The sequence below is a fragment of the Berghia stephanieae genome, chromosome 14 (genome assembly GCF_034508935.2).
Source record: "Berghia stephanieae isolate SIO BIC M18660-M18661 chromosome 14, UCSD_Bste_1.3, whole genome shotgun sequence".
NCBI lineage: Eukaryota > Metazoa > Mollusca > Gastropoda > Nudibranchia > Aeolidiidae > Berghia > Berghia stephanieae.
In genome coordinates, this window is record NC_088373.1 from 25,708,296 (window position 1) to 25,723,295 (window position 15,000).

At 38.2% G+C, this 15,000-nt stretch overlaps 1 protein-coding gene across 2 annotated transcripts in view; it reads right to left on the reverse strand.

The window, feature by feature from the left end:
• The window catches only part of LOC144959908 (irregular chiasm C-roughest protein-like), a 328,564-nt gene that overhangs the window by 279,591 nt on the left and 33,973 nt on the right, over positions 1-15,000 (reverse strand). For both annotated transcript variants that reach the window (XM_078892751.1, XM_078892752.1), the window contains one exon: positions 1,305-1,410. The gene's annotated coding sequence lies outside the window, so the exon portion shown is untranslated. The remainder of the gene's footprint in view (positions 1-1,304; positions 1,411-15,000) is intronic.

Consider the following 15,000-nt stretch of genomic DNA (forward strand, 5'->3'; position numbering starts at 1 on the left):
GTGTGTGTGTGTATGTGCGTGTTTGCGTGTTTGCATATTAATAAGTTTGCACACACGCGAGCGAGCGTGGTATCTCCCTGTCCTCCTCTCCATTTGCTTTATGGAGCAGATCGACCCAGTTTTATCGAAATGAAATCAAATTAAATTGAATATATTCTAATTCTATACTAACAAGAAATGGAGTGAATAGGAAAGTGCCAGAAGACAAGAGAGAATAAAAATTTCGGGGGGCGATGGGGGCTCGAACCCGAGACCTTACTGGTAAGATAACTCCACCTAGCCGGGGAGAGCGTGACTCTACCGTATGAGCTATCCAATATCCTAAAAAAAGATAGCTTTTAATTCTAGATATCTTTCTTGAGTGTTATACGGACAGTAATAATTCCTCGCTAGCCGACGTGCTCTTATTTATAGGTCCGATAACCCAAATTGTTATGGTCTCATTGTTGTAATAAAAAAAATACTCCCAGACCAACGGAAAATATTGTCCATTACAACAATGTTACAATGGGCCCATAATTGTGTCCGGTTATCAGACTTGTAAATATGTACACGTTGTCAAAAGACTATGACAATGGGAAAATTTTTTTTTTTTTAAATAGGCCCTTCTAGGAGGGATTTTGGGGCATCAAACAAACGTCTAACAGGAAATCACCCGCCATGTCCAAAAATAGCAAATTTGAGTTTGAGCTTTTACATAGTGCAGCAATATCCACTATTCCTGCTCAAAGCGCTTGACAAAGGGCCCCTGACTATACGTAACATGTAAAACGCTATATTACATTTTTTCCCCGCCAGGTTCTCAATTTACACCTGAGTACGGTGAGTTAATGTTGGTAAAGAGACTCACCCGAGAGGCTCGAATCCGCCTTGCTAGTCTTATAGATAGTATGCGCTTGGCTAAGAAGCTCATAACATTGCCATCCGGAGTATAACGGACAACACACAAAACTGTATGTATCCATGAACGTTTATAGTCGTGTTAATACAGTTCAGTGAGCATTACTCATAAACGCGGATGGCAAAAAACAATAACAAAGACCTGAGTGACGTCATCTTCGAACTATCTATAAGTCACTCTAAGTTATTTAACGCAAAATACTCCTCTGCCAGACCTCACAGATGCTGCTTGGCACCTGATCACCGTGAGGGGGTAGGGGATATAAGGTGGGAAGGGGGGGGGGTAAAAATAACCTTGAATATCCTGAATATCAGACGATTGGGAGAGGAGCACTCTATCAACTGAGCTATCGAGGGCCCGCCCTGCTGTTGAATAAAATATGAGTTTGATCAAATCTGCTTACCAAATTACATCAGTGGACGACGACGACGACGACGATGACGACGATGACGACGACGATGACGACGATGACGACTGTGCGTTAAAAAATACAACTGGCTTGGCGGGGCCTGGAAATGGAAATGGGAATAAATTAATATTAATGAACGACGGGCAATTAATTAATGACTGTCTGTGTCAAAATAATAATAATAAAATATGTTAACAACAACTTCAAACGTTACTGCATGCTATGGGTTTATGTAAAATATTCACAGCCGGCCATAACGTACCCACCAACACACAAGACGATGCGTGGCATCTTAAACGTTTAGAGTCTGATTGATACAATTTAGTGAGGACTACTCACAAAAATGGCTGCCTAAAACAACAATAACAAAGACCTGAGTCACGTCATTTTCGTTCTATCTATTACGTCGAGATGACCCGTAGCCATCGTTAACTTATAGCCTGACACTGACGACTACTACTACTTCTACTTCTTCTCCTTATTATTATTATTATTATTATTATTATTATTATTATTATTATTATTATTATTATTATTATTATTATTATTATTATTATTATTATTATTATTATTATTATTATTATCATTATTATTATTATTATTATTATTATTATTATTATTATTATTATTATCATTATTATTATTATTATTATTATTATTATTATTATTATTATTATTATTATTATTATTATTATATTTTATTTTATTTTTTTTTATATCATTATCATTATCATCATTATCATCATTGTTATCATTATTATCATTATCAGTATTATTACTATTACTATTATTATTATTACTATTATTATTATTATTATTATTATTATTATTATTATTATTATTATTATTATTATTATTATTACTATTATTATTATTATTATTATTATTATTATTATTATTATTATTATTATTATTATTACTATTATCATTGGTTGTTATTTAAGCTATAAACGATTACTAAAAGAATGTTATCCCTTTATTATTATTATAATTGTCAGAATCATTTGTTCATAGAGATGTTATGACTCTTGGCCAACGGCCTAAAATAAACATTTGCTTGATTGATATATGCTTAGAGTTTCTGTTAGCTCGGGGACCCCTTGAGCTTTGAGCACACGTCTAGTGAATATTGCGCTAACGTCAAATAGGGTGACTTTGCCTCAACCGATTTTGAGCCTTTTGAGTATTCTCAGCTTGTTGCAGTCATTTTCCTCGTCAGAGGTTTTAATTTTTCATCAAAAGAAATAACTGTCACAAATCTAAAAACAAACTAATTTGTCCAAATCAATAGAAGCAAAGTCACCCCTAAAGGCAAAGTGACCCCAGTTGACGGTATCTAAAAGCTCATTTGAAGGGGGGGGGGGGGTAAAGTATCTCTTCAGGGTCAGGTCCAACCCACAAAATACCCTATGGGGGTGTTGAGTTACTTTAAGACATACGAACTACCGGCGGGATAAGTGAAGTATTTGTTCAAAGACATTGAACACGTGATATACTGTAAATGCTGTATACAAAGTATTACTGAAGAGCTTAGCCAAACAGGAATTGACCCAAAAACCCCATCATTCTAATTGTAATTCGACTGGCACCATCCACCCACCCACCAACACCACCCACCCACCAACACCACCCACCCACCCCACCACCCACCCATCTCTGGCCAAATAGGAGGGAATAATATGGTAACCATAGAGCTGTGTAAACACAAGGCACCGGTCGGCCATGTTGGTTTTTAGGGCCATGTCAATAGCGGCTTCCGGCCGTGCCACAAAACCCACTTAAGCCTTCGATCCATCCCATCCGACCACAGGTTCGCACGGCCAAACATTTAAAATAAACGCATTTATTTTCATTTATGGCCAGAGAAAATAAAAGAATTTCAAATCTTGACGCATTTAGATGACTTCGAATTTGTTTAAATTACTAAACCCGTGACATTTTTAGAAGTTAAATAAATAAAAAAAGGTCAAAGGTGTCAGAAGTTTAAACAAGTTCAAGGTCATCTTAATTCATTTCTGGCCAAAAGTTAATTTTAAAATAATAGAAAAAAAAACCCTGTTTTGTCAACATCTGGTAGCACATGTTTGGTGTTGGTTCGCTTCAGCACCAATTTGGCATCATTTCCTTGTCATTCGTATGGATATGTCACATTATCATAGACTCGCGTGTAAACTTGGAAAAAGGCGACTGGAATTCTCACTAAAACCGTTTACGGGCCGGGGTCGATTTTATTCTAACCCGATGTAAAATCGTATTGCACCAATCATGAGATCCGTCACAAGAATCCTTAAAGGATGAGACGAAGACTACCACTACTACTACTACTACTACTACTACTACTACTACTACTACTACTACTACTACTACTACTACTACTACTACTACTACTACTACTACTACTACTACTACTACTACTACTACTACTACTACTACTACTACTACTACTACTACTACTACTACTACTACTACTACTACTACTACTACTACTACTACTACTACTACTACTACTACTACTACTACTACTTCTACTACTACTACTACTACTACTACTACTACTACTAACACTACCACCACCACTACAACTACCACTACCACTCCTACCACTACTACTACTACTACTACTACTACTACTACTACTACTACTACTACTACTACTACTACTACTACTACTACTACTACTACTACTACTACTACTACTACTACTACTACTACTACTACCACTACCACTACTACCATCACCATCACCACCACCACAACTACTAACACTACTAAAACTACTACAATTAAAACCAAAAAAAATATTTTAAAATCTCGACTTCATCAGAAATCGATCTAGCTCCTTTACCATTGAACCCAGCGCTCTACCATCTGAGCTAGCGAGACCCCCTGAGAAATAATAGTGACAAAGTCTTCTATTTGTCATTCAAATATTATGTTGACCTGAAAACGAATAGGACACTCTCTACCTAAAGGTGAGAAAATAAAATTTAAAGATAGAAGAAGAAAAAATTTAATCCCATTAGAAAAATCGACCCAGTGACGAGACAGTGGGGCGCGTGTCCCTGACAGCGGTGAGCACGTGCAGTAGAGATGCGCGTCTTTGTTGTGTAAAGCGTGAGTTCTCAGCACTTCCATTGTTTGTGTGCACAGTTCATGGTTTGACATGGATTAGGCGACTTAGCGGCAGGTGTGGTTTAATCAAGCGTGGGGGGGGGGGGGGGGGGGGGGGTAGGTGAGCGCGATGAATTGAAAATTAAAATTGAAACTGTAGCACATGCAGGGATTTTAAGTTTGTTGTAAGGAGATGTCTGGGATTGGGGATGTAGAGGACGTTAGGAAGACCTGAGGGGGAGGTGGTGGTGGGTTGGGGGGGGGGGTAATTGATTGGATGAGACAATTAATTAATGGATGGGTGGATGAATGGTGGGATGGATGAATTGATGGATGGGTGGATGGATTGATGGAATGATGGATGGGTGGATGGATTGATGGAATGATGGATGGGTGGATGGATTGATGGAATGATGGATGGGTGGATGGATTGATGGAATGATGGATGGGTGGATGGATTGATGGAATGACGGATGGGTGGATGGATGTGTAGATAAATGGATAAATGGCTGGATAGATAGATAGGTGGGTAGATTAATGAATAGATGGAAGGGTAGATTGGTAAATGGATAGATGGATGGATATATTGATGGGTGGATGGACAGATGGAAATGGATGGGTAGATTGATGGATGGGTGGGTAGATGGATGGATGGATAGATGGATGGATAGGAAGATGGGCGGGAGGGTGGGTGGATGGATAGATAGATGGATGGATGGATGGACAGACAGACAGACAGGCAGAGAGAACAGACAACAGATGTTCTCAAACATACAATGAGTATATTATTATCATTACCATAATTAGTGGGTCAGTGTGTAACACAATCCCCAACAACGACACAGAATCAGTGTCAAATCTGATAACCTAGCACAGACTTGACTCATTCAACCCCAACACCGACAATGTCCGTAGTAGCCTATACCCTGGTTACTTTTACCCCATGCCTATTTAGTACATTTTTATGAGACAAATTATAGACGTATTATCAAAGAAAATGTTTTTGCATGCTAATGATAGTTTTGTTTTGTTTTGATTTATTTTGGTTTGTTTGGCCAGAAATGAATTAACATATAACGTTGAATTTGTCACATTGTCCCATCCAGAAATCTGAGATAGATCAAAGTCCGATAATCACATACTTGTGAAGCCAAAAATGACTCGCAAAATTGGCGAGCATGAGTTTGAATAATCGGCAGCCCTTATCTGGAACTCGCTTCCAAGATATAGATCAGAGAATGTAATGATGCAGATTTCTTTTTTTTTTAAATCATCTTAAAACGTTTCTTTTTAATATGTAGCATTGTAGAAATTGCTTTGTTTCATATTACATGTTTGAGTGGTTGTATGTTTGAGTGAAAATAGCCACGTTACTGTTAAGCGGTTTGAGCTTGTTGATATACGGGAAAATGCGTTATATAAAAACCATATATTATTATTATTATTATTATTATTATTATTATTATTATTATTATTATTATTATTATATATTATCATTATTATCATTATTATTATTATTATTATTATTATTATTATTATTATTATTATTATTATTATTATTATTATTATCACTATCATTATCATTATCATTACCATTATCATTATCATTATCATTATTATTATTATTATTATTATTATTATTATTATTATTATTATTATTATTATTTATCATTATCATTATCATTATCATTATCATTATCATTATTATCATTATCATTATTATCATTATCATTATTATTATTATTATTATTATTATTATTATTATTATTATTATTATTATTATATTATTATTATTATTATTATTATTATTATTATATTATTATTATTATTTATTATTATTATTATTATTATCATTATTATTATTATTTTAATAGCCCGAAATGAATTAAGATATAACGCTTAATTTATCACATTGTCCCAAACCTGAGACTTTTTCTTTTTTGGGGGGAAGGGGGGGGGGAGTCTCAGTTTAGTCTAGTCAATAGATAGAATGCGCTTGGCCAAGGAGTTCACACTATTGCCATCCGGAAGTATAACGGACCAACACACAAACTCTGTGTAACCATGAACTTTTATGGTCTGGTTAATACAGTTTAGTGAGAACAACTCACAAACGCGGATGGCAAAAACAATAACAAAGGCCTGAGTGACGTCATCTGCATACTATCTATAGTTATTTCCATTCATTGTCATTGATATTCATCTGTAGACATTTAGAGGTGGCTAAGCAATTTTATTGTCTGATCAAAATGTGCGGCTATGTGATCTAGTGGTATAACACTCGCTTTCGGATGATTGGAAGGTCTTGGGTTTGAGCCTTGCCCAGGGCAGAGTTGAGTCCTTGGAAAAGGCTCTTTACTCACATTCCCTCACCTTATTCAGGTGTAAAATGAGTACCTGACCGTTAACAGCGTTGTCTGTCGGGGGGAAAAATGTGTAACATCGCCTAAAAGTCAATAACAAAGACCTGAGTGACGTCATCTTCGAACTATCTATAACGGACCAACACACAAAACTCTGTGTATCCATGAACGTTAATAGTCTGGATAATACAGTTTAGTGAGAATTACTCATAAACATGGATGAAAAAAAAACAATAACAAAGACCCGAGTGACGTCCATCTTCATTCTATCTATATAAAAGCTTAACTTTAAACTAGAACAAGTGAGTTTTGTGACAATAACACCATTTGAACAGGAATGTCGTTTGAATGGAATTAATTAACACGATTATGTGTGTTGACATTTGGCTTGGATTTCATTGGCTGGTTTCACTGTACAGATGAATGGATCGTATTTCATTGGCTGGTTTCACTGTACAGATGAATGGATCGTATTTCTGGCTGGCGTATCGGTCTGTGATTGTTTTCTGTGTCAATTTTTACCACATTATTCCTGATTTTTAGAGCTTAACATAGTTTTTCAAGTTTTGTCAACATTGTTGTTTTTTTTTTGTTTTTTTTTTTTTTTTTTTTTTTAATTTGTTTTGTTTTTGTTTTGTTTTGTTTTTGTTTGCTTTTGTTTTCTTTTAATTGTTTGTTTGTTTGTTTGTTTTTGTTGTTTTTTGTTTTGTTTTGTTTTTTTTTGTTTTTTTGCTTTTTTGGATATGTTTGTTTTGTGGTTTGTTATTTGTGTGTGTGTGTGTGTGTGTGTGTGTGTGTATTAAATTTGCTTTTCACCTAATGATGAATGGATCGTATAGAGAGAATGAAGATGACGTTACTCAGGTCTTTGTTATTGCTTTTTGCCATCCGCGTTAATGAGTAATTCTCACTAAACTGTATTAACCTGATTATAAACATTCAAGGTTACACATTGTTTTGTGTGTTGGTCTGTTTATATTTCCGGATAGCATTGTTGTGAGTTTCTTAGCCAAGCGCATACAATCTATATGTCACGTTGCCCAGCAATGAACAGCTTGGTTCTAAACAAATAAAATCGGTACTTTTTATTCTACGTGCTGGCTAGAACTTTTTCCTGTGTCATGAGATCATGTGAAAAGTCAAAACATGATCAGATTTATGTTTTTCTCCTCTGGACAAACTTTTGTGCTCGTTGAAGAAGTATTTCGTAAGGTCGTCCGCCATTGTTCCGATAGTTTAAAACCAGTTGCTAAGTTACTATGCGTCATTACGAGGGAAGTGACGTCACGACTGTTGAAAGCCTTTACTGGTGGCGTATTGGGCCTTCATTGTTTTCTGTGTCAATTTTTGACACATTATTCCTGATTGGGGGCGAAGTGGCCGAGTGGTTAAGGCATTGCACTGTGATCCGGATGGAGGGTTCCGGGTTCGAGTCCCGCTTCAGGCACTTTCGGTTTTTTTTTCCCTTGGGCAAGATTATTAACCCAATTTTGCTCAACATGGGTGATTCCTGTTGACATCAGACATCTTGTGTGATGGATTATCTATAATCCTTCGTGTAATGCCGAGGCAACCATACCTTATGATGATGACGCGAAGGGCATGATTATTTTTTTAAATTCCTGATTATAGATAAGCGTAAATTATAGCTTTTCAACTTTTGTAAACATTGTTGTTGTTGTTTGTTTGTTTGATTTTTGAAATATGTTGTGTTTGTTTTGTGGTTTTTTATTCGTGTGTATGTCTGTGTGTGTGTGTGTGTCTGTGTTACGGTGTGTGTGTGTGTGTGTCTGTGTGTGTCTGTGTGTGTTTCTGTCTGTGTGTCTGTGTATATATATGTGTGTGTATGTGTGTGTATATGTGTGTGTGTCTGTGTATCGGTGTGTGTTTCAGTGTGTGTGTATCTGTGTGTATGTGTGTGTCTGTTTGTGTATGTCGGTGTGTATGTGTGTGTCTGTGTTTCTGTGTGTCTCTCTGTCTGTCTGTCTGTGTGTCTGTGTCTGTGTCTCTGTGTGTGTATGTCTGTGTTTGTGTCTGTGTCTTTGTGTGTGTATGTCTGTGTTTGTGTGTGTCTGTGTTTGTGTGTGTCTATGTGTGTCTGTCTGTGTTTGTGTGTGTCTAGGTGTGTGTCTGTCTGTGTTTGTATGACTATGTGTGTCTGTCTGTGTTTGTGTGTGTCTAGGTGTGTGTCTGTCTGTGTTTGTGTGTGTCTAGGTGTGTGTCTGTCTGTGTTTGTATGTCTGTGTGTGTCTGTCTGTGTTTGTGTGTGTCTAGGTGTGTGTTATATTTAGTTTTGACCTTAATGATGACTTGACATGACCTGACATAAGATAGAATGAAGATGACGTCACTCAAGATTTGTGTTATTGTTTTTGCCATCCGCTTTTATGAGTAATTCTCACTAAACTGTATTAACCAGACTATAAATGTTAAAGGTTACACATAGTTTTTGTGTGTTGGTCCGTTATACTTTCGGATGGCAATGTTGTGAGCTTCTTAGACAAGCGCATACTATCTATTTTAATATGATCGTTTGTCTCGAATGAGGTTTGCACAATGATAGATTACACGTGAACATTCTAGACTATGAATGACGCGTCCGTGTGCGTGTGCGTGTGCGTGTGCGGGTGTGTGTGTATGTGTGTGTGTGTGTGTATGTATTCTGTCAATCTTATTTTGTGTGTGTGTTTTCAAATCCATCAGGTGTTTGGGGACAAGGTCTTCTAATGGGAATATTGTGTTCGGTGATGATGATGATGATGATGCACTATCATAGATTTAAATCACAAGATGTCAAAGTAAGGCCATGTAAGTATTACAAATCTTGTGTGTATGTGTGTGCGTGTGTGCGTGTGTGTGTGTGTGTGTGAGTTTACATATGGCGGCCATGAGCATGCTAAAAGCAACTTCAATCATTCAAATAGGGTTGCGGCTACTTGTACAATGTGGATGATGATGATGGTGATGATGTTCATGATGATGATGATGATGATGTGGATGTTGTGGATGATGATGATGATGATGATGATGATGATGATGTGGATGATGATGATGATGATGATGATGATGATGATGATGATGATGTGGATGATGTGGATGATGATGATGATGATGTGGATGATGTGGATGATGATGATGATGATGTGGATGATGATGATGATGTGGATGATGTGGATGATGTGGATGCTGATGATGATGATGTGGATGATGATGATGAGGATGATGATGATGATGATGATGATGATGATGATGATGATGATGATGATGATGATGATGATGATGATGATGATGATGAGGATGATAATGATGATGATGATGATGATGATGATGATGATGATGATGATGATGATGATGATGATAGTGCTGGTGTTGGTGGTGACGACGACGACGACGGCGACGACGCTGTTAAAGAATGCCGTGATTATACCATACACTATGCGAAGCCATCACAAGAAAGGAGAGAAACACTTTAAAGCATCGTCACAATCTTTGCCATTCAAATCGTCTGACTTAATCAATGAATATAATCGCCTTGCACTATAAAATATCATATCGGTTAGAGAAAAATCAAACTCCGCCTGAGAGAGTTAATAATTAACCACCGTGATTGAATGCCGTTATTGGAATTGTCAATGCCTTTATGTGAATGGCAATTAATGTTCGCGTGATATGGAGATGGGGGTGGGGGGGGGGGGGAGAGAGAGGGAGGGGTGGCAGGGGGGGGGGGGGTAGGAAAGGGTGTCGGAAGTACCAGTAAAGTATGAGCAAACCCCAAACCCGTCATGTCGGAAAAATTATAAGGGTTTCATTTTATTGACAGTTGTACCATTTATCCGGCGTTCGTTTATCAGCCATAGAGTTAACTAATAAGAACTGGATAGCACATAACCAGTGACATCTATAGAGTATATGAAGTCCTAGCACATAACACATTTTGGGGGCAGCGTGCCCGAAAGGTACGGAGTTCGATGAACCGCTGCTGCGCTGTGTAACCTTCAGCAAGCAAGTCACCTCGCCCTAGCTCAATTTGCGGCTGTGCACTGCGGCTGTAGCAGATATCCTAAATAATCCTTTGAGTCAAGAAGTGATTGAATTACTCCTGATTTTTAAACAAAAAAGTTTTAGAGGTACTCGTATGTCGATTTCTCTAGGGATTGCATTCTCAATATGAGTCGTTGGTTTTGGAATGACTTTTCGAACTTCTTTCAGAGCGTGTTCTAAGTATATTGTGAACAGAATCGGGCTCAGACTATCTCCTTGGGGGGTCCCGATGTTACTTTCGAACTGCGTCTGTTTTGTGGCCCCGTATATCCTTGGTTGTATCTTTGTGTTGCTGAGGAGAAATCGGATTATTCGGAGCTCGTCTTCGTCTACTATTTCTGTTAATATCTCCAAAAGTTTTCCTCTGTCGATCGTATCAAAGGCTGCGGACATATCGATTCCGGTTATTGTTATGGATATGTTTTCTTTGAGTGCCTTTGCTGCCAACCATTTATGTGTCCATACAACGTCCGATGTGCTTCGGTCTTGGCGAAACCCGCTTTGGCTATGTGATAGATATTTTTCTATTTTCGGTCTAATTCTGTTGAGGACAATAGTTGACAGTGTTTTTCTTATGGTATTCAGTAATGTTATTGGGCGCAGGTTGTTTACGGGTCCTTTCGTTTTTCCTGGTTTTTGTATTGTAATTAGGACACCGCTGTTTATGTCCCAGTCTTTGTGTGTTGAGAATGTTTTGTTCATTATGTTTGCAATGCTCAGATCCAGGGAGAGGGTACCGTATTTCAGCAATTCAGCGGGAATTTCATCTTCGCCTGGGGATCTGTTATTGTTTAGGCACTTTATGCTATTTCTAACTTCAGTTGTTGTGATGCGGTTGTTTAGGTCTCTAGGGTTTCCTGAGAAGGGCGATATTTGTGAGACTTGTTTGTGAAATTTCTGCTGGAAGTGGTCAGTTACAATGTCAAGGATATCGTTGGGATTTGTTGTCTGTTTGAGAAATCGCCTATGCAGATGATGTCGATTTTATTGGATCAACACCAGCAAATATAGACATCATACAAAATACCCTCATGAAATATAACCTCCAAGTCAATGCCAATAAAACCGAATTTACAACAATATCGAGGAACAAAGAGGAATGGAAAAGAACAAAGAAAGTCGGCTCACTAATTGGAGACACCGAGGATGTACAAAGAAGAAAACAGCTATCAAACGCCGCACTCAGTAAACTCACCAATGTATGGATTAGAGGTGACAAAATAAAGAGAAAAACCAAACTGAAACTGTACCGTGCTCTTGTAAAACCGGTACTTCTGTATAACTGCGGCACTTGGGCGTTGACAAAATCCGAAGAAGAACATCTGGATGCCTTCCATCGCACACAGCTAAGAAGGGTACTGGACATCAAATACCCAAAAAGATCTCAAATGAATCACTCTATAAGATCACAAAAGAAAGACCAATCTCCCTTGACATTTTACAACAACGATGGCAACTTTGCGGTCACATACTACGCAGGGACAAAAACATACCAGCAAACCAAGCCATGTCGGGATACTTCCAAAAACACGGGAACCTTTTCAGAGGAAGACCGATCACAACACTCCCTGTGATCCTAAACAAAAACCTCACAACACTTGGACAAAGCATTAGTTTCATAACGGCAGGGGACCTTGAAAATCTGAGAACCCTAGCAGAGGACCGGCAATATTGGAGACACCTCACACAGGAAATACTGGAAACAGCCAAGGCGACCCGATCTTTCGGTCGAGACGCGAAAGGCATCTAAGTCAGTAAGTCAGTATGTCGATCTGTAAAAAAATAATCTTTTCTAATTTTTGGATTGCCAGTAATTATTCTGCGCTCGTTGGCAAATCTTTAACATGGGCTGTAGGGTACAATGGTAATCCCCAATCCTATGTTTTGTTTAACGAATAGACAATGTGTTTTTGTTTTCTATGTTTGTTTGTTAACATGGTTTGTTTTATTATTATTATTGTAGTTTGATTGTTTGTTTTGGGGTTGTTTTTTTTTTTTTTGGTTGTTTTGTTTGTGTGGTTTTTTTTGTTTGTTGTTTGTTTTTTGTTTTTTGTTTTGTTGTTGTTTTTTGTTTTTTTGTTGTTTTTGTTTTTTTTTTGGGAGGGGGGGGGGTTGAAAATAGATAACCAGATAAGCGATGTCCCGATTACATGGAATTCTTTCCCAATCCAATAAATATTATTTGATCCAATCCGTCCAATAAAGAATCCCATCCATCCACAACAACAACGACAACAGGCGTCCTAGCTCTTAGCTACGAACGGCCCTCACGGCAAATTGATTACACATCGGTGCACCTTTTGTGTAGCCTTGATGAGTATCCAATCTGGCAGGCCGATGACACGCTAGCGACATCATGCATCGCAATAGTGTTTAATTTGCAATCTGCCAGAAAAAAAACCCTGATTATTATGCACACAGAAACAATAAAATTTTTAAAAACTTGAACTTTTATATAGCGCAATATCATCATCATCATCATCATCATCATCATCATCATCATCAAGCGCCAGGCCTGTTGCAGACATCGGCGATCATGTCCCTCCAACCATATCTGTCCTCAGATCTTCTCAATAGCTCGATTCCTGTTCCTCCTCCACCAATCCATCCGTTCAGATTGTCAATGTAATCTATCCTCTGTCTCCCTCTTCTTTTCTTCCCAGCAACTTTACCCGTAAGTACAATCTTTTCAATTCCGTTTTTCTGTAAATATGTCTTTTTCTGATGGTGTTTACCAAAGAAGTTATCTTTACCACGAAACGTGCTCAAAGCGCTATACAAAGGGTCCCTGACCAACAGCAACACGTAACATGCAGAACGAAACCTGACGCCTGTTAGGCGATATTGCAATTTGTTTTGACGACGGAGACAAACTGTTAACGGCCAGGTACTCGTTTTACATCTGAGTAAGGTGAGAGAATGTGAGCAAAGAAACGTTTTCCAAAGACTCAATTGTGTGCCGAGTGAGGCGCGAATCCAGGAACTTCCAATCCGAAAGCGAGTATCATACCACTAGGCCACATAGCCGCACAATTAACAAACAAAACAATCTCTTTCTTTCATTTCTAAGTCTTAGATTTTTTTTTAATGGATACTTCAACTTCAAACAGATTAGAACAAAAACGCTTCAACCAGAGGCTTCGATTTGGAGATTTGGACATCATATTTATGTGTGTGTGTGTGGCGGGGGGGGTTGATTGCGTGTCGCTCCAGCAGTTTTCTGGTTCGGCAGTTAGTTACGCCTGTCGGGCTATTTGAGCCTTTCCGCCGAGCTTTTCTATTAGGATCTCCTTTCTTGGTGCAGAGTACAATGAGCAAAGGGCGACCATTTGGCCCAAAAGGACCACACAAAAGTCGAAGCTCTATGGATCCCCGCACGAGCTTGGGAAGACCACAGCGTTCCTGCATCCTGTTGACGTTCAGCCATAAAGACATCATGAAGGGAAAGAAGAAGAAGAAGAAGAAGAAGAAGAAGAAGAAGAAGAAGAAGAAGAAGAAGAAGAAGAAGGAGGAGGAGGAGGAGGAGGAGGAGGAGGAGGCGGAGGAGGAGGAGGAGGAGAAGGAGGAGGAGGAGGAGGAGAAGTGGTAGAGAAGAAATCTGCGGTTTTGTTTTTGTTTTTTGACGCACTGGAGAATCAAATAAATCGACGTACTCCTATTTACAGGTCTGTTTACCCAGGTGATTATGGGCCCATTCATTGTTGTAATGGAAATACTCTCAAGCCAAAACAAAATATTGTCCATTACAACAATGTTGAAACAGGCCTATAATTACATTGGGTTATCCGATATGATGGACACATCGATATCACTCTATCGATAAATTATGAAGCAAAAGTTTGTTGGGGGTTTTTGTACGGCTATGTGGTACAGTGGGTTCGAATCCCGCTCTGAGAGGCATGCGCTTGAAAAAGGCTCATAATTCACATTCTCTAATCGTACTCAGGTGTAAAAAAAAAAACAAAAAAAAACAGGCGTTATCTCGTCCTACATGTTAAGTGATGCTTCCGAATGGATGGATGGATGGATGGGTGGATGGATGGATGGATGGATGGATGGATGGATGGATGGATGGATGGATGGATGGATGGATGAATGGATGGATGAATGAATGGATAGATAGATAGATGGGTGGATAGATAGACAGATAGATAGAAAATAACCTATTTAGAAAC